Source organism: Diceros bicornis, unplaced genomic scaffold (genome assembly GCF_020826845.1).
Source record: "Diceros bicornis minor isolate mBicDic1 unplaced genomic scaffold, mDicBic1.mat.cur scaffold_117_ctg1, whole genome shotgun sequence".
Lineage (NCBI taxonomy): Eukaryota > Metazoa > Chordata > Mammalia > Perissodactyla > Rhinocerotidae > Diceros > Diceros bicornis.
The window spans coordinates 534,223-559,181 of NW_026691040.1; the positions used below are offsets into that span (position 1 = coordinate 534,223).

General features: G+C 37.0%; 1 pseudogene; it reads left to right on the top strand.

The window, feature by feature from the left end:
- The window catches only part of LOC131402504 (small ribosomal subunit protein uS19-like), a 90,117-nt pseudogene that overhangs the window by 44,544 nt on the left and 20,614 nt on the right, over positions 1-24,959 (top strand).

The window sequence follows — 24,959 nt, forward strand, 5'->3', positions numbered from 1 at the left end:
GCATCAGGCAGGAAACAGGGGACAAGAAGGCCTGTAGGTCTTTTTTTTTTTTTTTATAGGCTAGGCCTGGAAGTGGGACATAGTCTATTGACCACAGCTTAGTCACATGGCTGCATCTAACCTCAAGGGAAGCTGTGAATTAGGAGGAATAAAAACAAGTTTGTTGACTAATTGCTTATGACAGCTTATGGGAGAGGATTTCATCTCAACTGAACTTTAAAGATGTGAATCTGGCATTCAGATGAAGAAGATTGGGTAAGAACATTCCAGAAGGAGGGAAAAACGTGATAAAAGACATAGATGTAAAAAACTTAAGGGACATTTTAAAGACCAGTGTTGTTGGAGTATAAATTGCAGGTCCTGATTAATGAGAGATGAAGCTCCACTGCTGATGTTTTTTCCTGTTACACTTTCCATGTATATCCAGTTGCCTACATGACATTTATCCTCTGATGACTCAAAGGCTTATCAAATTCAACCTGTACTAAACCAACTCCAGGATCTTCTACTCCACTTCTTGGTCTTTGCCCTGGCCCCCTTCAAACCTTCTCCTCCCTCATCCTATCACAGAAATAAAAAATTGGGATAGACTGATGGTTGCCTGAGATAGGGGGTAGGAGGTGGGCTAAATGAGTGAAGGGGGTCCAAATGTACAATTTCCAGTTATAAAATGAATAAGCCATGGGGATGTAATGTACAGGGTGGTGACTATAGTTAATAATACTGTATTGTGTATTTGAAAGTAGCTAGGAGAGTGGATCTTGAAAGTTATCACGAGAAAAGAAATTTTGTAACTATGTATGGTGATGGACGTTAACTGGGCTTATTGTGGTGATCATTTTGCAATATTGAATCATTACGTTGTATACTTGAAACTAATAATGTTATGTCAATTATACCTCAATAAAAATAAATTTTAAAACATTGGAAATGATCCTTGACATCTCCCTTCCCTAATTCCACAAAACTAATCTATCACTAAATCTTACATATGTTAAATTCAAAGTTTTCTTGAATATGTTCATTTTTCTCTATTTCCACTCTACCACTCAGCTCCAAACTAACATCATCCATTGCTAGATCTATCACAATAGGGACCTAACTCATCTCTACTCTTGCCATCCATTTTTTCCTCTGTTCAGTCTGTTATACACAGTGATACATTAGAAACCAGGCCCATTACCAGCAAAATGACTTGCATTTATTTGGTGCTCACAAAGTACTAGGCATTGTTCTACATAAATTGCATTGATAGTCTTATTTAGTCCCCACGTAGTTACATATAGTAGCGTCTATTCCCATTTCATTTTATAAATGTAAAAACTGGGGTTTGGAAGGTTTAGGTCATTTGCCCAAGTTCATACACCTATTAGGTCTGATTAACTTTAAAATTTAGGTGGTCTGTTTCCCGAGCCTATGTCCTAAATCACCATGCTAAATTTTCTCTCAGTGCAGACGTTTAAAAGATTTATTTATTGAGTAAATGAATAAGTGAAGAAAAAGTGGCAGATTGACAAGTGCCACATATAATGGAGGGTCATGTTAACACATTTTATCTTGTCCATGTGGTGGAAAGGAATGGTTACCTTTTTTTAAGAAAGCAATGATATAGATCTAGAGATTTGAAAGGTGTCTTCATTACATGCATGGAAAATGGAATGGAAGGGGGAAGGTTTCAAGGCAGAGAGTAATTTCATTAGAGTATGAAAGAAATGGGCAAGGGGAATAAGGACAAAATTATATCAGAAAAGGTTAGAGATTCTTTCAAGTTCTTGATGGCATATTCCCTCTTTGTCTCCTTCGTAGTCTCTTTCCTTCCCCAATATACTACTTGGTCCAAATGCAACATTAATTGTATCTTTCAAAAACAAGTTCAGTGTTGACAGACTTTCTAATGGTGAAATGAGGCATCGTATGTAGAGTGACGACCCAACACAGTTCTTCAAGAAAATGAAATTCTTTCCTTCACCTTCTTCACATTCCCTCCTCAAATGACCTGGATGCGAGAGAGAAATGAGTGTAAAGTTACCACAGACTTGAGCTTAGAAGAATAAGCAGTCACAAAAGTATTAGAAGATAAGGATAAAGTGTCCAAGCTTGGAGAACTTTATTTTCTTGATTTTAGAAGATGGAAAAGTCAGTGAATGTATTTTAATTTTGCCTAAGTTTTGCTTATTCTGCTTAATTCTGGTCAGAGCTAATGGTTTCAAATGATCCCAAATGGCTCTAAAATTTGGTTAAATATAAGCATACATGCAAATGAGAATAGAAGAGTATGCAGTTTTAACTATTTATGTAAATGATTTCAAATAGACATAGCATTTGAAATCTCTCTTTCCCTCTGTGTGTGTGTGTTTGCGTGCGTGAATGTGTGTATGTGTACCAATAATCAAAATGAATTTCTTAAACAGAATCTATCTTGGGATATTTATTTTGATTAATGTGATATGACAATGTATCAGAGTAAATAACGTGGTAAAATATGTTGGGCTAAATTTCTAGTTTCTACTTTTTTTTTTTTTGTGAGGAAGACTAGCCCTGAGGTAACATCCGGTGCCAATTCTCCCCTTTTTTCTTGAGGAAGATTGGCCCTGGGCTAACATTCATGCCCATCTTCCTCTACTTTATATGGGACGCCGGCACAGCATGGCTTGACAAGTGGTGCGTTGGTGTGAGCCCGGGATCCAAACCTGCAAACCCCGGGCCACCGAAGTGGGTCGCGCGCACTTAACTGCTTGCGCCACTGGGCCGGCCCCTCTAGTTTCTACTTTAAATGCCACAAATCTATTCCTGTAAATAGGATTTGGGATAAGATAGAAAGCCTAATGTATAACAAGCATATTCAATGAATACATCAGACATGTAATCACAAAAAATGCTAAAGAGAGGTGACGTCAGTATCATGGCGGAGTGAGCTTTCCCGTGAATTCTTCCCCCACAAAATACAACAAAAGTAACAGCCACAGACAAACAACGGAATCCCAGACAGTCAAAAGCTGGAGCGGAGGGATCCACACTGCCGCACATCTGAGAGCGGAACGTGCTGGGCCCCCGGAGGAAGTGGGGAGAGGTAAGGAGAACTCCGCTCCCTCCCCATCAGACCAGCAATCCGGTCCGCGCGGCTCCCAGAGAGGGGGGAGGGGCGGCCCTCGGCGGGAAACTGCAGCTCTTTGGGCGCTCTCAACCAGTGGGAAACTCCCGCACAGAGGCCTCAGAGGAGCCACAGGGCTACCATCAACATCTGAGCAACCCAGAGAGCGGATAAAGAGGGGCAAACGAGAAGCCTCCCACGTCAGGGACCCAGAGGGCAAAAGAGAGAGCTCCCCCCTCCCCACAACCCGGAGTCTGCAGCTCGACCAGATCTAGCGGTCCGAGGCAGACCAGAATAAATTGGACTGGACCCGTGGATCGCAGTGGGGAAAAGAAACAAAACAAAACAAAACAAAACTGCGGATCGCAGCAGAAAAACTGGGGCAGAGCGCAGGGGGCTTAGACTACACAGCCCTTCACCACCACACAGTGGCGGCAGGTGGAAAGTGCAACCAGAGACTTCCAGGATGAGGAAAATCAAAACCAACACAGGAACCACAATGCAAAAATATATGAAATCACCAGACCAGAAACAAAATGACAAGCAACCAGAAATCAACCCCGAAGACACAGAAATCCATAAACTAAATGACAGAGATTTCAAAATAGCTATCATAAAAACACTCAACGAAATACGAGACAACACAGACAAACAATTAAATGAGATTAGGAGTTTCTTCACAAAAGAGATTGAAATCATAAAGAAAAACCTATCAGGGCTGATGGAGATGAAGAACACAATGGAGGAGATAAAGGAGAATCTGGAATCTTTAAAGAACAGAGCTGACAATATGGAGGAAAGAATTAGTACTTTAGAGGATAGGAATACAGATATACTCCAGATGGAAGAAGAGAGAGAACTAAGACTAAAAAGAAATGAAGAAAGACTCCGAGAAATATCGGACTCTATTAGAAAATGTAACATAAGAATTATAGGTATTCCCGAGGGAGAGGAGAGGGAAAGAGGAACAGAGAGCCTATTCAAGGAAATAATAGCTGAAAATTTCCCAAATCTGGGGAAGGAGCAAGAAATACCAGTAAGCGAAGCCAACAGGACGCCTATATATATTAACAGACAAAGGCCTTCACCACGACACCTAGTGGTAAGGCTAGCCAGGGTCAACGACAAAGAAACAATATTAAGGGCAGCTAGACAAAAACAAAAAATAACGTACAAAGGAACTCCCATCAGGCTCTCAGCGGATTTCTCAACAGAAACTTTTCAGGCTAGAAGAGACTGGAATGATATATTCAAAATACTAAAAGACAAAAACTTTCAGCCAAGAATACTCTATCCAGCAAAAATATCCTTCAAATATGATGGAGAAATAGTAACTCTCCCAGATAAACAAAAGCTAAGGGAGTTCATGGCCACGAGACCGCCACTACAAGAAATACTCAAGAAGGCCCTCAGGCCTGAAAACAAGAAGAGAAAGGGAACACAAAGCTTGGAGTAAGGAGAAAAGTAGGTAGACAAAATCAGAGAAATAGTAGATCTTTACCGGAATAGGTTAGCAACCACTTAAATACTAAACTCAAAGATCAAAGGAAGAAATTCACCAAAAATAAATTTAACCTCATCACTGTAAACACACAGCCACAACACAAGATAGAATAAGGTATAACAAGAGCAACTTAGAAGGGGAAGAGGAAAGTGACTGAATTGACTTAGTATAAGGAAATAGGAGGCTATCAGATAATGGACTATCTCATACAGAAGATTTTTCGCCCAAACCTCAAGGTAACCACTAAACAAATAATCAAATTAAAACCACATATGATAAACAAAGAGAAAACTAGAAGAATCATAAGACAGAATAACCAAACTGAATTGGCAGTCCAAAACAAATGGGACAAGAAACAAAGGAAATGCAAAAGAACCAGAAAATAAGTGACAAAACAGCAACATTCAACCCTCATATTTCAATAATTACCCTAAATGTAAATGGATTGAACTCTCCAATCAAAAGATACAGAGTGGCAGGATGGATTAAAAAGCAAGACCCAACAATATGCTGCCTTCAGGAAACACATCTTAGCACTAAAGACAAGCACAGGCTCAGAGTGAAAGGATGGAAGACAATACTCCAAGCTAATGGCAAACAAAAGAAAGCAGGTGTTGCCATACTCATATCAGACAAAGTAGACTTCAAGATAAAACAGGTTAAGAAAGACAAAGAAGGGAAATATATAATGATAAAAGGGACACTCCATCAAGAAGACATATCACTTATAAATATATATGCACCCAACATAGGAGCACCAATGTACATAAAACAACTATTAACAAACCTAAAAGGAGAAATCAACAACAACACAATAATAGTAGGGGATCTTAACACCCCACTTACAGCAATGGATAGATCATCCAGACAAAAAGTTAATAAAGAAATATTAGACTTAAATGAAAAACTGGACGAGATGGACCTAGTAGACATATACAGAGCACTCCACCCAAAAACAGCTGACTACACATTCTTCTCAAGCGCGCATGGAACATTCTCTAGGATAGACCATATGTTGGGAAACAAAGCAAGCCTCAATAAATTTAAGAGGATTGAAATCATAACAAGCATCTTTTCAGACCATAAGGCTATGAAACTGGAAATGAACCAGGAAAAAAAAACTGGGAAAGTGACAAAAATGTGGAGATTAAACAACATGCTACTGAACAACCAATGGATCATTGATGAAATTAAAGGAGAAATCAAAAACTATCTGGAAACAAACGAAAATGATAACATGCCATATCAAACCATATGGGACGCAGCAAAAGCGGTCCTGAGAGGGAAACTCATAGCAATACAAGCCCACCTTAACAAACAAGAAAAAGCCCTAATAGGCAACCTTAAATTACACCTAACAGAACTAGAAAAAGAAGAACAAACAAAGCCCAAAGCCAGCAGAAGGAGAGAAATAATAAAAATCAGAGCAGAAATAAATGATATTGAGACCAAAAAAACAGTAGAAAGGATTAATGAAACAAAGAGTTGGTTCTTCGAGAAGATAAACAAAATAGACAAACCCTTAGCCAGGCTAACTAAGAAAAAAAGAGAAAAGGCTCAAGTAAATAAAATTAGAAATGAAAGAGGAGAAATTACAATGGATACCATGGAAATACAGAGGATTATAAGAGAATACTATGAGAAATTATATGCCAACAAATTGGACAATCTAGAAGAAATGGATAAATTCTTAGACTTATACAACCTCCCAAAATTGAACCAAGAAGAAATAGAGAATCTGAATAGACCAATCACAAGTAAAGAGATTGAAATAGTAATCAAAAACCTCCCAAAAAATAAAAGTCCAGGACCAGATGGCTTCTCCAGTGAATTTTACCAAACATTCAAAGAAGATTTAATACCCATCCTCCTCAAACTATTCCAAAAAATAGAGGAAGATGGAACACTTCCTGAATCATTCTACGAGGCCAACATCACCCTGATACCGAAACCAGACAAAGACAATACAAAGAAAGAAAATTACAGGCCAATATCGCTGATGAACATTGATGCAAAAATCCTCAACAAAATATTGGCAAACCGAATACAACAATATATTAAAAAGATCATACACCATGATCAAGTGGGATTTATACCAGAGACGCAGGGATGGTTCAACATCCGCAAATCAATCAACGTGATACATCACATCAACAAAACAAAGAATAAAAACCACATGATCATCTCAATAGACGCAGAGAAGGCATTTGACAAGATACAACATCCATTTATGATAAAAACTCTCAATAAATTGGGAATAGAAGGAAAGTACCTCAACATAATAAAGGCCATATATGACAAACCCACAGCTAACATCATACTCAACGGGGAAAGACTGAAAGCCATTCCTCTGAGAACAGGAACGAGGCAGGGCTGCCCACTCTCACCACTCCTGTTCAACATAGTACTGGAGGTTTTGGCCAGAGCAATTAGGCAAGAAAAAGGAATAAAAGGAATCCAAATAGGTAACGAAGAAGTGAAACTCTCACTATTTGCAGATGACATGATTGTATATATAGAAAACCCTAAAGAATCTGTTGGAAAACTGTTAGAAACAATCAACAACTACAGCAAAGTTGCAGGGTACAAAATCAATCTACAAAAATCAGTTGCATTTCTATATGCTAATAATGAACTAACAGAAAGAGAGCTCAAAAAGATAATACCATTTACAATTGCACCAAAAAGAATAAAATACCTAGGAATAAATCTTACCAAGGAGGTGAAGGACCTATACAATGAGAACTACAAGACATTATTGAGGGAAATCTACGATGACATAAAGAAATGGAAAGATATCCCATGCACGTGGATTGGAAGAATAAACATAGTTAAAATGTCTATATTACCTAAAGCAATCTACAGATTCAATGCAATCCCAATCAGAATCCCAATGACATTCTTCACAGAAATAGAAAAAAGAATACTAAAATTTATATGGGGCAACAAAAGACCCCGAATAGCTAAAGAAATCCTAAAGAAAAAGAACAAAGCAGGAGGCATCACAATTCCTGACTTCAAAACATACTACAAAGCAATAGTAATCAAAACAGCATGGTACTGGTACAAAAACAGACACACAGATCAATGGAACAGAATTGAAAGTCCAGGAATAAAACCACACATATACGGACAGCTAATTTTCGACAAAGGTGCTAAGGACATGCAATGGAGAAAGGAAAGTCTCTTCAATAAATGGTGTTGGGAAAACTGGACATCCACATGCAAAAGAATGAAAGTGGACCATGTGCTATCGCCATACACAAAAATTAACTCAAAATGGATCAAAGACCTGAAGGTGAGACCTGAAACTATAAAACTCATAGAAGAAAATATAGGCAACACACTATTTGACATTGGGGTTAAAGGAATCTTTTCGGATGACATGCCTACCCAGACTAGGGAAACTAAAGAAAAAATAAACAAGTGGGACTTTATCAGACTAAAGAGCTTTTATAAGACAAATGAAATCAGAATCAAGATGAACAAACAACCAACCAGCTGGGAGAGAATATTTGCAAAACATACATCTGACAAGGGGTTGATCTCCATAATATATAAAGAACTCACACAATTGAACAACAAAAAAACAAACAACCCGATCAAAAAATGGGCAGAGGAAATGAACAGACACTTCTCCAAGGAAGATATACAGATGGCCAATAGGCACATGAAAAGATGCTCAACATCACTAATCATCAGGGAAATGCAAATCAAAACAACACTAAGATACCACCTCACGCCCGTTAGAATGGCTATAATCACCAAGACAAAAAACAACAAATGTTGGAGAGGATGTGGAGAAACAGGAACCCTCATACACAGCTGGTGGGAATGCAAATTGGTGCAGCCTCTATGGAAAACGGTATGGAGATTCCTCAAAGAATTAAAAATAGAGATGCCCTATGATCCAGCCATCCCACTACTGGGAATCTATCCAACGCACCTGAAATCAACAATCCAAAGAGGCTTATGCACCCCTATGTTCATTGCAGCATTATTCACCATAGCCAAGAAGTGGAAGCAACCTAAGTGTCCCTCGACTGACGATTGGATTAAGAAAATGTGGTATATATATACAATGGAATACTACTCAGCCATAAAAAAAGACAAAATCGTCCCATTTGCAACAACATGGATGGGCCTGGAGCGTATTATGTTAAGTGAAATAAGCCAGAAAGAGAAAGACAAACACTGTATGATCTCACTCATATGTGGAATATAAACCAACACATGGACAGAGAAAACTGGACTGTGGTTACCCGGGAAGTGGGGGTGGGGGGTGGGGGGTGGGGGGTGGGCACAAGGGGTGAAGGGAGTCATATATGGGGTGAAGGACAAACAAAAATGTACAACCCAAAATCTCACAATGTTAGAAACCATTAAAATATCAATAAAAATGTAAAAAAAAAAAAATGCTAAAGACACAGGTTCTGCAAAATGTTATGCATTTTTGCTGACCATGTAGGACCTGCATTTTCTGAAAATATAGAGTTCCTCTGTGTGTTATTTAACTTTCAAAGCAATGAATTACAAGGACTAGGGTTATAGAATGAATTCTTCATAGTAGAGAATCTGGGAAGTGACAAAGAAGGAGAGAATGGCAAATGGGAAGGGAGATTTCCTCTATGTTCCTCTCTCTGTAAATGCATATTTCTAGTGCAGGAAGACCACTTAGCTGAATAATTTATAATTATTCTGTTAGCATGAAGTTCATCAGAGAAAAATAAATGAAAATAAAACTCGCATGCACTATTACAATTCTTTCTCTGTATTTTGTGTTGACTTTTTTTTTTTTCAGGGAAAGATTTGCCCTGAGCTAACATCTGTTGCCAGTCTTCCTTTTTTTTTAACTCCTGAAAGCCCTAGTACATAATTGTATATTCTATTTGTAGGTTCTTTTCATTCTTCTGTGTGAGCCACTCCCACACCATGGCAACTGACAGATGGGTGGTGTGGTTCTGCAGCTGGGACACGAATCTGGGCCGTTGAGGCAGAGAGCACAGAACTTTAACCACTAGGCTATCAGGGCTGGCTCTGTATTGACTTTTGATACTTGTATTTTTCTCTCTAATTTTAGATGATTTATCCGCTATTAATAACATATCAGTAAATTCCGATAATTTAAATATTTTAATAATTATCCTGTAGAGAAGGAAGAACTATTCCTCTACCCTCTAACTTCTTCTGGCTGATCTAAGAGTTAAAGAATTAAATCGACAAAAGACAGAATAACAGTGGAAAATCAAACAAAGTTTAGTAACATGTATACATGGGAGAAACCCAGGAAAACTGAGTAACTCACCAAAATGGCTGAAGCCACCACCTTAAATACCATCTTTAGTTAAAGACAATGGAGGATCTTGGGGGTAGTGGTTTGGGACATCAAAGGGGAGGAAGGCAATCCATATGAGGTGAAAAAGCAAAAGTTTGGTAAACAAATGTTTGCCATACCTTGCAGAGACAACGGAACATGGAGAGGACTTTGATTCAACGCACCTTGCTAGGTTCCTCCCTGTCCATCACACCTAGTTCATACTATACTATAGTTCCTTATGGTACTAGTTCCTTCCCAGAACAGACATTCCATCTTAAATTCTTTTAGCAGTTAGGGGGAAGGTCAAATTTCTTTCCGAGTCTTTTGTTCTTAAAAATAATCAAGCCAAAGAGACACACTTTGGGGTGGCAAATTCTGGTCCCCCACATTCCCAACACGAATGTGATTAAGAACAAATATAAATAAAATAAGAGAATCATGATAGTTTCTTATGTGAGAAAAGTAAGTGAAAAGAAATTAATGTTTGGACCTTTGTCACTGAATAATAATAATAATCAATTTGGGGGGTGGGGGTGGGTGAAATGGGTGAAGGGAGTCAAAAGGTACAAACTTCCAGCTATATATAAAATAAATAAGTCCTGGGGTGTAATGTACAGCATGGTGACTATAGTTAATAATATTGTATTGTATATTTAAAAGCTGCTAAGAGAGTAGATCTTAAAAGTCCTCAACAGAAGAAGAAAAAATTTTGTAACTGTGTGTCCTAATGAGCGTTAACTAGAGTTACTGTGGTGCTCATTTCGCAATACATACAAATATCTAATCATTATGTTGTACACTTGAAACTAATATAATGTTATATGTCAATTGTATCTCAATAAAAAATAATAAAATAATATTACGATCCACAAAGCAAAGTCAATTGGAGTTGTCAAGAACTTTAACATTTTTAGATGTTATCTGAAACATTTAGAGAGGAAATGACATAATGTTTGGGATTTGTTTTAAAACATACCAACAGACAAATATAAAAGAAAAACGGGAGAATAAACGAAACCGTTATAAAAAATGTTGATTGGTGTTGAAGCTTAATGTTGACTTTGTTATATTTTTTCTATGTTTGAAAAATTTTACATTGAAATTAAAAAAATAAAGTTAAAATAAAGCTCTTCAGCAATGTTAGGTTGCATAATCATCCATCAATATATGTACGGCAATAAGGTAAATGTTGTTGATGACAAATATATCAAAATTGGAAGAGTATGCTAGAAAAGAAAGAGCAAAACTTTAGATGGAAACAGACCTGGATGTGATTGCTTCCTTTTATCTTTGCCTACCAAGTGACTTTGGGTAAGGTCAGAGTTACAATTTTCCCTTATATAAAATAAATATAATATTTTTTTGCAAGGCTAGAATGCGATGGTCTTTGCAAATGGCTAACAAAATGAGTGGAATGTATATTAAACTCTATAAATGCTTCTCATAGTAATTGTTCATGATGATGATGACAATGTTGATATTGTTAACACTCTAATTTCAGAAATCTCATTTGGTCTTGGTTTAAAAATCTATTAGGTCAAATGACTCTAATGATCAAATGATCTAACATTTGGTCTTAACTCTATTGGCATTGATGTCTCCAGAAAAGGAATCATTTCACAGATCTTTCCACAAGAGATAAAGGTCTCAAATAGTCTTTCGTTCAACAAATATTTATTGAGCTTCTACTATACACAGGTCCTGCTCTAAGAGTTGGGAAGAAAGCACTAAACAAGATACACGATACCTCTGTCCTCAAGTGATTAATATGCTAGTAGGAACATGGCATTATGATTGAAAACATAAAAATTCAATCACTTGAAGTATTGAAATATACAAAATTAAATAAATTTCAATCATTGCAACATGATTGATAACATATAAATATTAGTTATAATCAATGCAGAAGCATTGGGTGGAAAAATTTCAATACCATCAAATTCATACCAAAATCAACATTCACAACTAAAAGGGAGATTCACTACATTTTTCTAAATATCATAACCAATCAAACCCATTTTTGGTTTATTTCTTCAACATTTTCTTATTACATGTTCTATTATGTATTTTCTGCATGTGCCATAAAATAAATAAAGCAAAATATTTATAAAATATGATAAATTTTAGTTATTTGGTAAAAGTGAGTCACTTTATTTCTATTATTTACGTTCTAATCTTACCCATAATTTCCTTATAAATATTGCTGTATGTGTTCAAAAAACCTAAATACATGGCATAATTTTGAAGATATGTATAATTTTAAATCATGTGTTTAAATGAAACTACTGGATATTTACCAGTAAATTATTAAACAGAATAATAGGAATAATGGTTTATTTCCTCCCCCATATGTAGTAAAGTTATATAGACAGGCAAATCATCAGTAGGACCGAAAATCTCTGTGCTATCATTTTCAAATTTCTGTGACAAAATTGCTCAATTTCTTTAGCCCAGTTTATGCGGCAGCATTTCTAGAGTAATAAGGCAGGCAATTATTTAAAAGTCTGACCTGTGGTACATTTATTATGTTATGAATGTAACCTACTTATAATGTGACTCTTTCTTTTACTTCCCATTAAGTAATTTCTCCCTACCTTCACCCTAATTTTAAGAAAACCACCAGATTTTCTGTTTTGAAAGAAAGTGTCACATAATTAAAAAATTATATGCCTGAAAGAAAAACATAAAAATACTCTCATATCATATTTATTTTCAACTTGCATTATGATTGATTATTAGAATGTTATGAGCCTAATTAACATCTTTCTCTACATTAACTTTTATCTTTATAAGTACAATTGTTACTGTAGGTCTTTGTCATTGTGGGCAGCTATTTATTTTTAAAATTTAAATAGATATCATGATGATCTTGGCAATGTTGACAAATCAAGGATTTTCTGTCTTTGGTGACTTACAGGAGCCTTTTCTAAAAATATTAGTAAAACTTTTAGCCATCTGAGCAGGTAAGCTTAACTTATTATAACAGCTGGAAATACAATTTGGATCCAACTATTCTTTGATAAACTAGTGAGTTTTGCATTATCATACCTGTATCATGGCTAAAATTTTAAAAACAAAAGCTAGAAGATCTCTGCACCTGTCTATATGTTTATGTATGTCTATATATGTAAGTTATAGATGTGTGATATTTTTCTATCTCTGGATGATATATTGCCAAAATTAATTTGTAAAGATCTCTATTTAATTGGCTCAAAGACAATCATGTATATAAATCAAGTATAGTCTCAGAAATATAGAAACTAACCCAAAAGTTTTTCAAGTTCATGTGATCTAGGATAATCTTCACTAAATAAGAGCTAGTTTAAGTTTGTTGGTTTAATTAAAACAGGCATGTCTTTAGAGTTAACAGCATTAAATACTTTTATTCTGCCTATCAGGTTCTGAATATCAGCTTCCAATATGGCCAACTTCTGACCATAGAGCTGCTTAAAAAAAAAATCCTTTTAAATATCTTATCAAGTTTCAGCCAGGAGAAACAGTAAATGTTCTTGACAGTATTGAACAATACCATGGGGACAAGAGGCATCTCTAAAGAGAGTGTAAAAGATACTGTCCTCCCAAGACCCAGAGCCACTCCCAAAGACAACCAAAAGAAAGACTTAGATGATTCCCCTGAGAGCTGGCAACAGTCAGCAGGACCATTGCAGCAAATGGAGTGCAACTTACACTTATGTACAGCCATATCTAGCCACAAATGGGGTGCCACTTACATCTCTGTTCATATTTTGGGGGCCCCCAACCTGATGGTTGCCAAGCCAAGTTCTCAGGACACAAAATGAGACAAACAAGAAGGAAATAGCTGTCCCTGGGAAAGAAAGGACTGATAACCAATGTTTTTCCTGCCAATCTGAATTTGGAAAGGAAGGGACAGCATAAAATTTTACCTTCCTCTCTCGACCAGTCACCACAGACAAAGATCAGGAGAGCTGACTGGTATGAATTCTTACCCTTTGCCAGTTTCTGCCAGTTTTCCCAGGATGCCACCTGCAGGCTTAGGAGCGAGTAGGGTGTCCCAGTGGGTCTCATCCAGGTCACCAGAAACTGTAGAAGAGGGAAAATAATTTTCCCTGTACCCCCTCCAGGGCACTTGTAAATGGATAAGCTTACCTAAGATGGTTAAAAGTTCTCCACTGTGGCCACTGTAATTCAAGAAGATCTTTGGTGAGGATAACTTACTCATTCAGTATTAAAACAAAATTTTATTCACCTGAGGCCTCACACTGGCCCCAGTCTAGTTCAAGTTGGACCCAGTCCCACCCCAAATCCAGTCTGGTTTCTAAATAGGACCCAGTCTGACTCCGGACCCAGTCCAGTTTTTAACTCGGATCCACTCTGACTCCAGCCAGTTTCTAGACCCAGTCCAGGAAAAAAAAAAAAGCTCAAATGAAGTCTGAAAGCTTATAACAAAAAAGCAGTGGAGGTAGGATCCAGGATCCGAGCGGGACTTGCCCGTGCCCTCCAGGGGCAGCAAGAAAGCAGTGACCTCAAGGGGCTTAACAGGGTCCCACACCTTGTTGCTCAGCGTGCCTAGGGGCCACCGGGAGTCTCCTTTGCTTTCCTCTTCTGACACCAAAACTGTTCAAAGATAATCTGAGGCATATTAAAACATTAAGAGTTCACTTGAGTAAAAATCGATTCAAATCAGGTAGTGTCAAACCAGAAGTGCTTAGGAGTGCTCCCTGGTGGGACAGTTCTTCGCTTTACTGTGGGCTCCCAAAAATGAAGAGGTGATTATAAAACATATGGAATAATCAATTCATAAAATATTCACTGAGTGACAGGTGCCAGCCTTAAGCCTGGAGCCGAGGATTTAAAGACGAATGAGGAAGTCTTTGCCCTTCTATAGCTTACAGTGTGGTGGAGAGTTTGTAGGACTTCAAGTGGACGGTCAAAAGTGAATTAGGGGAAAAGCAGAGACCGGAAATCCTGCCCCATCTCTCAGGCTGGGCAGCACGTGGTACAGCTGCATGTGTGACGTTTTCTTTCTATTAGCTCACAAATGGTGAAGCCCTCTGCCCTTTCTGAAGGACGAAACTATTCTGAATGCCTGCGCCCAACTCCATTTCACTCTTGGCTTAAATTGTTTTAGGAGGACATCTCTCTTTCCTAAACTATGCTTCATGCCGGGAAAGGACTAAAAGCCCTGCTGATGCCGGGTAGCCAGAAATTCAGGGAAAAAGTAAAACAAGATTTTGTTGATTGAGCACTAGGAAAGTCGCATGCGCCTCAGAGCACGGGCCAGCTGCTCAAGTTCCGGCAAGGCTCGCAATGACCCACGTGCCTGAGTTGGCTGGCGCTGACTGGACTTTTCCTCACGGCATGGCTGGGACTAGAACAGATTTGTGTGTGTGTGTGTGTTTTAAATTGGTGTGTGTACTAAAAGTCATGAAAAAGTTCAAATATATGTACAAAAAATTCTAAAGAAGCCCATGAATGCAATTAGAAAATTTCCCCTGTACAGATGTATATATTAGCTCTTTCAGTAATTACCTTCAAAAGAACTATATAAGAGAAAAGATTGGGTAAAATACAGTTAATAGCTTCTCCCACCACTCAAATCGAATGTCGAAATAACAAAGAAATTAAGAACTGGCGTGGATAACTGTCCTTCTTTATGGCAGTCCATAAGCCACATCTGGAGGACAGAAGGCTCTCCAGTGAACACCCTCCCACTCGTGCCCCTTCATCACACTGTGTGAACACAGAGACCTTTCAAAGCAATGAGTGGAAAAAGTGGGCCCATTAGTTGAGAAACTGAATAGGTGATGTTTTATTTTTCTTTACCGTTAAATGTAAATTAAGGTAAAACTGAAGTAGAGTCATTACCATTTATACAAACAGTATCTATAATAAAGTATCAACTTTAGAATGGCCAGGAGGATCTTGCAGATGAAATGAGCACTGGACCACACATGACAAAGACTCCTATGTACACTCAGGTGTATGAATAAATTTAGCACCTACTTTCAATTTGACATTCTTATAAGACTTAGAAAGAATAAAGTAGGTCCCATCAATATGAAAATTAAAAAAAAATCAGTTGTGAGTTTCCATTAATGTGCAGCAAAACTCAAACTAAATATTTTATATTTTATTTAAATGAACCCTCCCATTTGCAAATTTTTTACAAAGAATTATGTTCAAGAATACAAAGAAAAACAGGAACTGATAAAAGTATCAAACACTGCCTAGCAGATCTGAAGTATTTCTTCATATAATTAAACTACTAATTGGCAGTACAACTAAATTATGTTTCTGACTAAATGGGCTTCAATTTTTTTCCATTTAACATCAAGGCAATAGTGAGTTAAAGTGTGCAAACTTCTCGGAGTTCTCAGAAGTGCAATGTCAATATAATCATGATAAGAATAATCATTAATATTTTAATATCACTAAGTGTCTTGCTGTAAACTGATCCTTAGTTATTGACTTGACTAATGATACTCGCTGGTAATTTTTTTAAATCAAACATCTTAGACATGGCGATCTTCTCTTGTAGTTTTCAATACAATTGAAGCTGGGTCATAAAATTTAGCTCACACTGTACTCAAATGTGCTGAGAAAAATTTAATTTATTTATTTTGTTTTTAAGCTAATTTGGATTTCTTCATGGGAGGAAGGATAAATAAACGCCCAACCAGTTTTAACCTTTTCCAATGCAATACGATAATCAGCCTCGTCATGCAGTGAACAAGCCATCCGCTTGCCTCCTCCTCTCTTCCTCCAATAGCACACAGGTACATGAACCAATAGAAGCGGCTTGTATGATTGTGACATCAGAGGGAACTGCCAATCCAGGAGCCATGTGGTGTCCTTGTGGTGTCCTTTGGTAAGTGGTCATCTCCCTTGTCTGCTGGCTGCTAGGGACCTGTTGGGGCCAAAGTCTGGGGAGCAGAAATTAGGGACACACATATCACTTTCTTGCTTTCCTCCATTCTTCTTACCAACCCGCAGGGTAGAGACAGCACAGTCTCTCCTTTTACTTTCTTTACATTCTCCGCCTTCTACTATCAAGCAGCAAGGCCTCTGTCTTCTAGGTCCTAGGTGGAAGAGCTAACAGCCCTTCTAAAGGAGATCTCTCAACACTAAGAGCTGGAAACACCAGTCTTGGGCTTCCCTACGTGACAGAAGGCAAGGTGGCCACCAGGACACTGGAGGAAAAAAACCTTAATACAGTAGGCTCATTGTACAGCTATTATAGTTTCAGAGTAATTCCATCTGCCTCCCAGAAATGAATATTAATATATTTTTTCTCTTTTCATTCCTCCTGTAAGAAATTCTGTTCTCCTTCTGGACAGAAGATGCCTCATGCTAACAAAGTGAAAGTCAAGTACACAGAGAAGTAAAAGAGAAAGCACATTAATGTTTTTCTCATTAACTCTTGATATCATACAATCTTTGAGGTTTTTTTTGAACGCGGTTGAGTTGTGAGGTATTCTATTTTGAAAATGTGATAAAATGCATAATTGACTCAAGCTATAATGGTAAATGTGTATGGACTCATTTTCCTGTGCAACTCATGTCTCTGAAGACGATATTCTTTATTATGTAATTCAAATTAGTTGTTCTATCTTCTTTGGGGGCACCTCTTCCTCTCCTAATTTTCCCCTTTTAGTTTTCCCCTTTTGCTTGAAGTTTTGAAGTCTACGTTAGTTTCTCTGCTTTTCATACTCTCTCTCACCTAGGTTAGCATTAAAGAACCCAGTGAAATTTCCTCCCCCTTTACTCACCCTCCTTTCTGGCATTCTATTTTTAATTTATTCAAGTGAATGTGTTGACATTTATTACTTACAGTGTCCTGCTCTCTGTACCATGCTCTGGTTCGGGATTTTGTTTTTCACATACTTGCAAAGTTCTCCCTGCTTCTAGTCATCAATCCATGTTATGTAACTCTACAAAATCTATTTTTAATCTCACTTTCTCCAGGAAGAATTCACTGATTAATACTAGTCCTTTGTGATGTTTTGTTGTTGTTAGTGCTGTGGAGTCCATTCTGACTCTGAGCGACCCTGTATACAGCAGAGTGGACCCTGCCCGGTCTTTTTGCGCTATCCTCTCACCTTCTGGTGCTATATGAGACACTGCTCTACCGCTATTCACAGAGATTTCATGGCCAATTTTTTCAGAAGTGGGTGGCCAGGTCCTTCTTTCCAATCTGTCTTAGTCAAAAAGCTCCGCTGAAACCCGTCCACCATGGTTGACACTGTTGGTATTTGAAATCCTGATGGCACAGCTTTCAGCATCACAGTAACAGGCAGCTGCCACAGTATGACAACTGAGAGACGCGTGGTGTGGTTCCCTGACTGGGAAACGAACCCGGGCTGTGGCAGTGAGAGCATGGGATCGTAACCACTAGATCACCAGATTGTGATCTTACTTTTACACTATTGGTCTGTATCACCTATTTGAATCATTATTTATTATGGAAGGTAAGATTCAATTTTAATAATTTTGATGAAATATTTTTTAATCAGTCACATTAAGACTGATTTTCACAGTTTACACAGAGAGATATTATTTGCATAGTGGTTGCATTCCTACTAAATACAGTTCCCATTAAAAAATGTCCATCTTGCCACTTGCTCTGGTTTGACCTTTGTACAATTTCCTTTACCTTCCTTCTGTACTCATCACCATTTGTTCCATCTCATTTGTTCTCAGCAACTCTGTTTTAAGAACTTCTTTTTGTGATCATAAAAGTAATTTATAACAAAACAAATGAATGCGTTTCCTGTTTGAATATCTCTTTTATGATTGTGCTGTGCAATGCTCTTTCTGTTGTTTCTATTGTCTTTATTCAGCTTCTCATTTTCTTCTTTTTTTGCGTTGTTTGGTCCCTTACTCATCTCGTGTTCATAAACCTTGCTAAGGTTTTTGTACTTTAGTAAGTATTTAGCCTATTATGTCTCATCCACATTCATCTCTAATATCCCTACACTTTTATCATAATGGGATGGGATTCTATTTGACATTGAGGTTGTTGATAAATAATTTGTGATTCTTCATACTTATGGTATATGTTTTTATCTCTGATTTGAATAGACACATCGTGAAGGCATGAATATCATCTATTTATTTTACACATTCACAAAAATTAACAGAAATTCTCTAATCTCTTCCCAGAATGCCTAGGAACATTAATTACTGTCAACTAAGTATGCATTCTGGAAAGTTTAAATTCATTCAGTATCATCAAGAACAAAGTACGAAGAACATTCTAGAGGCATAGTCCCTAGTTTTGAAGAGTTCTTCAAACTTCTTGTTTGCTTCTTGTTGCTTCTATCCGAAGTGCCCTTCCCAACCACTCAAATGTATAATTGTCCTTGAAGACTGAGCACAGTGCCGTCTCCTTCACAAAACTTTCTCTTGCTCACCTCCCTCCCAACAATCAACCCATCTTCCATACCGCACTTTGATTAATGCCCCCAATATTGTATGTTTCATAGTGTAATATATTTTTCTGGCTCCATGTCTGTTCTTCTTCCGAGAATATGAACACCAAGGCCAGGCAATGTGGCCTTATTCATCTTTGTATTGTCAGTGACCAGAAAAAAATATATATTCAGTAAATACTGAATAAATCATTGGGATTCATATGAAGCTATTTTTAGAAGGTGGGATTTGGTTAGAGTAAGTAGTCAAAGGAAATCTTCAGAATGAAAATCTATAGGAGATTCTGTTTCCTCACGTATACAGCTTATTTCTTTCGCTTACTCACATTTATACCTACTCAGCTGCATTTGTTATTTCACACATATTTTTCACTTGGCTGCATAAACCTGTTTGAAAGCACAATGCAGTACCTTGATGGTCGGTAAAATAGAGCTCATACCTAGACTACCTTCTTTTGGTTGATATTTTCTTGGTGGGATAGTGACGTGAGCTAGGCAGTTTTCTGCCTACCTGCTCACTTTAGAATACCTATACAGATACAGATAGAGTTGTAAATATATTGTAAAAATAGAAGTTTAAAATTTTTTTCTGAACGTTAGCATGAGAGTTACTCTTTAAAGTTTATAACAAACAATAAGCCATAAATGTTAGCTCCAGTGTCCTAGTTTTGTTTAAAATGACAAAATTTTTTAATATAAAAAGTAAATATGCAATATTAATATTGATAATATGTAAAGTTGGGATATAGAAGAGATTTCTATTTCCAGCAATATGGCAAATTAGATTTCCTGAAAATTTTAATGGGAAAAAAAGATGACAGATAAAATACAATAAGTAATACATATAAAATAAAATAAAGCACAAAACACAAATATTTAAATAAAACACATGGCTGAGTTTACTAGGATGGAAAGGACAGCTCTAAGGATCAAAAAAAAAAAAAAACAAAAACAAAAAACGAACCTTGAGAAGAAAATATGCGAGCTAATGCTGAGGCTTGTCAGTACTTGCCATTCTGAGAGTGCTTGCTAGTCTGGGTAACTAGGAGATTGAGTATTAATGCCCATAAAGGAACAGAAAAGAGAGTTGTAACTGAGACCCAGTTTAGTTTACCTAATAATCCAAGAACTCTCAACTAGCCACCTGTAGTGAAGTGGTGGACTAGAATAAAATCCATCCCTTCGAAAGAGAGATGACTTGAAAGATTGACTTTTTGACTTGTTCTATAGGTAGGATTTTTTCCAGTGATAATTCACAAACATATGTTTGGGATCTGAATTTACTCTACTTACATAATCTGAGAGCGTTCATATACAAGGAATTAACATAAAAGTATTCCAAGTCCCATAATACTCCTGGGGAGGCTTTTAAAATAAACAAAACGTTACTGAAGATTTGTTTCCAACCCAAGCTGTTGCTAAGTCCGGAAGATAAAGCCCCACTGAACATTACTTCAGTCCAAAATTACAAGAAACAACATAAAGAAACAATCCAATATGAGCAAGAATCAGTGGATACCAAAAGAGTAGTACAAGTCTCCTGAACTTGTTGCATAATAGAAATGTTGGAGAAAAGCTATTAAATAAATATTTTTAAGATTAAAAAAATCATAAGAAAATAATTTATAAAAAATAGGAAGTGAGCAGGATATTATGACTAAAAGATAGTCTTAAAAAAGAACAGATCTTGAGCAATTAATAAACATATTTTCTTTAAAATTACACATAGTAATTTTAGAAGAAGAAGATTAACTGGTATTATATATTGAAGATATTACACAGAAGGAGAAATTCAAAGATAAAGATGCTGAAAACCTAAGACATCGGTCAGATAGACTGAGAAATTCAACGTTTAGTCGATAGGGGTTCCTTAGCTGAATATAGAAAACGAAAGTGGCTGCTCAAAAGATAACATCTGAGAATTTCACAGAGTCAATGAAAGACATGAATCCTCTGATTTAGGAAACATTGGAGGCAGAAAAACCACACCTACGAATTCAAGTAGAAGTGAAACAGCAGAATATAAAATAGAGACAGAAGATCTGAAAGGTGGCCAGACGAAAAATGCAGTGTTTACAAAAGGACAACAATTAAACTGGCAGCATTAAAAGAAGCCAGAATATGATAGTATGTTCAAAATGCTGGGAGAATATCACTGTAAATCTAGGCAGCTCAGCTATCTTTTAGGATAAAGAAAAAAATACATATACCAAGAGTTGAAAATAATGTGAAGCAACTAGAACTATTACGCTGTTGATAGGAAAATAAATTAGTACAATAACTTTTTTTTTCCTTGCTAAAATGGAGATAATATGGTTAGCACATTACAAGCATTCAACAAATATTAGTTTTTTACTGTTTAGTAGAGGTAGAGATGAATATCATAAAATGGTTTAAACGTCCAAGTTCACTTTACAAAGAAAAATAAGTGCCCGAGTCAATGAATAAGCAAACAAACAAACAAAAAATAGAAATACCTTGTGGTACTGAGAATGGATTCCTAGGAATCATTAAAAAAATACAATATGCTCAACTTGAAATATATGTAATTAGAATTTATAAACATTTAATATAATGCATAGAAAAAGGCATCTTTAATTTGGTACTCTCTTTTCTAACTTTTGATTATTTTTTGTTTGTTTATTCCTGATGGAATAGCCTCTTAGGAAGTTATTTTCAAATACGTGTTCCCAGAAGTTCTGTGAAAATCATTTTGACACTGGGTGGGGAGAGGTTGGAGATGAGAAGGTGGAGTTCTCAGGGCTCACTCCCAGTTCAACTAGAATAACTCCTTTATTTTTCTGCTTATACACTGAGCTTTCGTACACGATAGGAGACAGGGGCAAATTGCTATTTTTAATCACAGCTACTTTTAATTAGAATCAAATTAGTAATTAAAAGAACATTTTAGTAAATTTGTTTAGGCACATTCAGCAGTAAGAGAAGGGGTATGCTTAATTGTTCTATAAAATAAAGAACAAAATACTTTGGGGCTATAAGGAAATCTGGTAAGAGTGGATGAGAAGATAAGGAAGGAGAGAGAGAGGCAGAAGAGAAGCTGAGATTGAGTGAAGGAGGGTCAATAAATCTTCCTTGTGGTGGAGTGACCAAATGGCGATGCCTACTCTTCCATTGGAAATTATGGTGTTTCTCTGATGTAAGACCGTCATCTGGCTCTCTCCCATACAGTAAGTAGAGCTTATTGATGAATTTTCCTTATAATTTAAATTGCTAAGATGGCTGAGAGATGTTTGACAATGTATTTAGAAGCAGTTCTCTTGGAAAGGGGCACTGAGGTAGAGGAATCCATGAAAATGTCACCACAGGAGTTTGTATAAATCCGTGAGGAGAGTCTGACTTCCATGGGGTGTAGAATTTTAGGGGTTGGAAGTGTTGAACCAAGTCTGGAATCTGGGCTTCATGAATAATGTTTCATTTGGAGAAAGGATTTTATGCTAAGTTTGAAAATTATTCCTGTAGTAAATGATTCATACAGTTACATCCTGTTTTGAACACAGAAGAAGCCATGCCATTTTCCATACATCATAAGAATTTTTACTGAAGTTGAATCTACTGTAAGAATCACACACAAAAAAATGGTTTAACTCAATCCTTTTCTGGCTGGATTAGAGGTGACATCTATACTAATGGAGTAGGGACCATAGTCACAAAAGAATTGTTGATTTCCAAGAACGAAGTGGGACCAAGGTGGGCCCTTGGCAGGGGACCTTTAGCTACTTCACAGTTAGTAAGCTTTTGCTATACAGTGTGACTTTCCCTAGGGTACTATTTGCTGGTCAATACATGGCTCCGCTATTCTAAGCCACTTCACTGGTCAAAGTGTGAGTCTCTTCTAAAAACCTAACAGGGTCAAAAGTTGATGGTCAATACTCATTTGTTGAATGAATAGTTGAATGAATAAGTGAATGTATGAATGTCATTTAAAGCTTTGTAAATATCATGTTCTCTATTGGTAAAACCTTTCTAACCCATTTTTTAGAGATTCTTTCATTATGAAAGGAGAAATATAAACGTAAATCTTATAATGATAGTGCTTTGTCAATTGTGAACGTAAACACAGTATTTAATAATACCACTTCTGGTAGTAGAATATGAATATGAACCTAAACAATAGTCACACAAGGTCATTTATGTGTGGTCATGATTGGAGGAGCCTATTTGCATGAGATACAAGGAGCCTTCTAAAGAAAAGTTCATTTTAAGAAAAAAAGAGTCAGAAAAATAAATCTGAGAATAGGCTGAGGTTAAAGAAGATTGGCCATCTGGGGCCTGTGTTGATCATATTAACCTTTAGCCCTAATGGTTTTCTTTCCCCCTTCTCTTTATCCCAGGTTCTTGTGCCAGAGTACAGAGGAGTGGAAACTAAAACATATATTTCAAATAGCTACTTCCTTAAGAAGTCTGTTAGGCGTTGGTACCGTAACTCACCAATATTCTGGGATCCACACAAGAGAAATGTGAAGAAAGAAAGAGAGAATGACGTTCCTTACTTGTGCAGAGGACCTTGAGCAGAGTGAAGCCACCTTTTACATGTCTTAGATCCTAGAGTGTTTACTGGTGACATCGGCACTAGAGGCCCTTTTGGCACAGGTGTATGGCAGCATAGAGAGGCATTTGTCCACTCATTCATTTACACGTTCCTTCAACCGAGATTTACTGGGGCCTTAGATAACGTGCTAAGGATTTAACTGAGTAACACAAACCCCTTTATTGAAGGCAGTGTTGGACAAAACAAACAAATAGATCAATACTTCCAGGACACTGTGAAAGAGGAATGCGCTATGTGATATAGGATTATTTAGATGGGCAGTCAAGACTACTCAGAGAAGACTTCTATACCAGGGTCATAACCTGGGTGTTAAAGGAGGAGTAGATGTTAGAGGAAGCATGTTTTCATGACAGAGACAAGAGTAATTGTGAAGCACACAGACATGAGACAAAACTAAATTTGCAGAATATTTTGGCAAACTACATGCCATCATCTACTGAATCCTTCTTTGGGTTTATCTAAATAGGTCATAAAGTTCATAAAGTATTAATTTTGAAATACTCAAAGGAAATAGGCACAATTTTTCAATTTGGTTTGTTAACTCTTCTGTCCTTACGCCTCTTACAATCTACTTTTCAATAATGACTCTGGTATTTCCGTTGGTTGCTTCTCTTTTCAGCTGGCTTTTTACAGTATCCCAGGTCAAGTTTCCTGTATGCCAAGCAGTAACTGTGAATTCTTTTTTTGATCATAAAGAAAGCTCCAAAACTTTTTTGTCTTCACACTGCCTCGATCATTGCCTCTGCAGAATAGAAGCCAATCTCTATATTTTTACATAAACTTTCTTAGCACAAAAATTCACAAATCTGACTGGATATTCTTTTTGCTTAGATGGTCTTGGTAGCTATGCTCCTCAACTGACCACCTTGCAAGTGTGCAGTTTCTATAATGAAGTGAAAAATGAGATTATGTTGATTTAAAACTTTGTGATATGTTCTGATACCCATTCCAGGTGCCTGTGGTTCAGATAGATATTTTTGGCAATGTTCTGCAAAGTTGGAAAAACATTGCTCTGTGGGTTTCTGAGAAACATTTGCTATTTTTCTCATATACGTCGTGCTAGT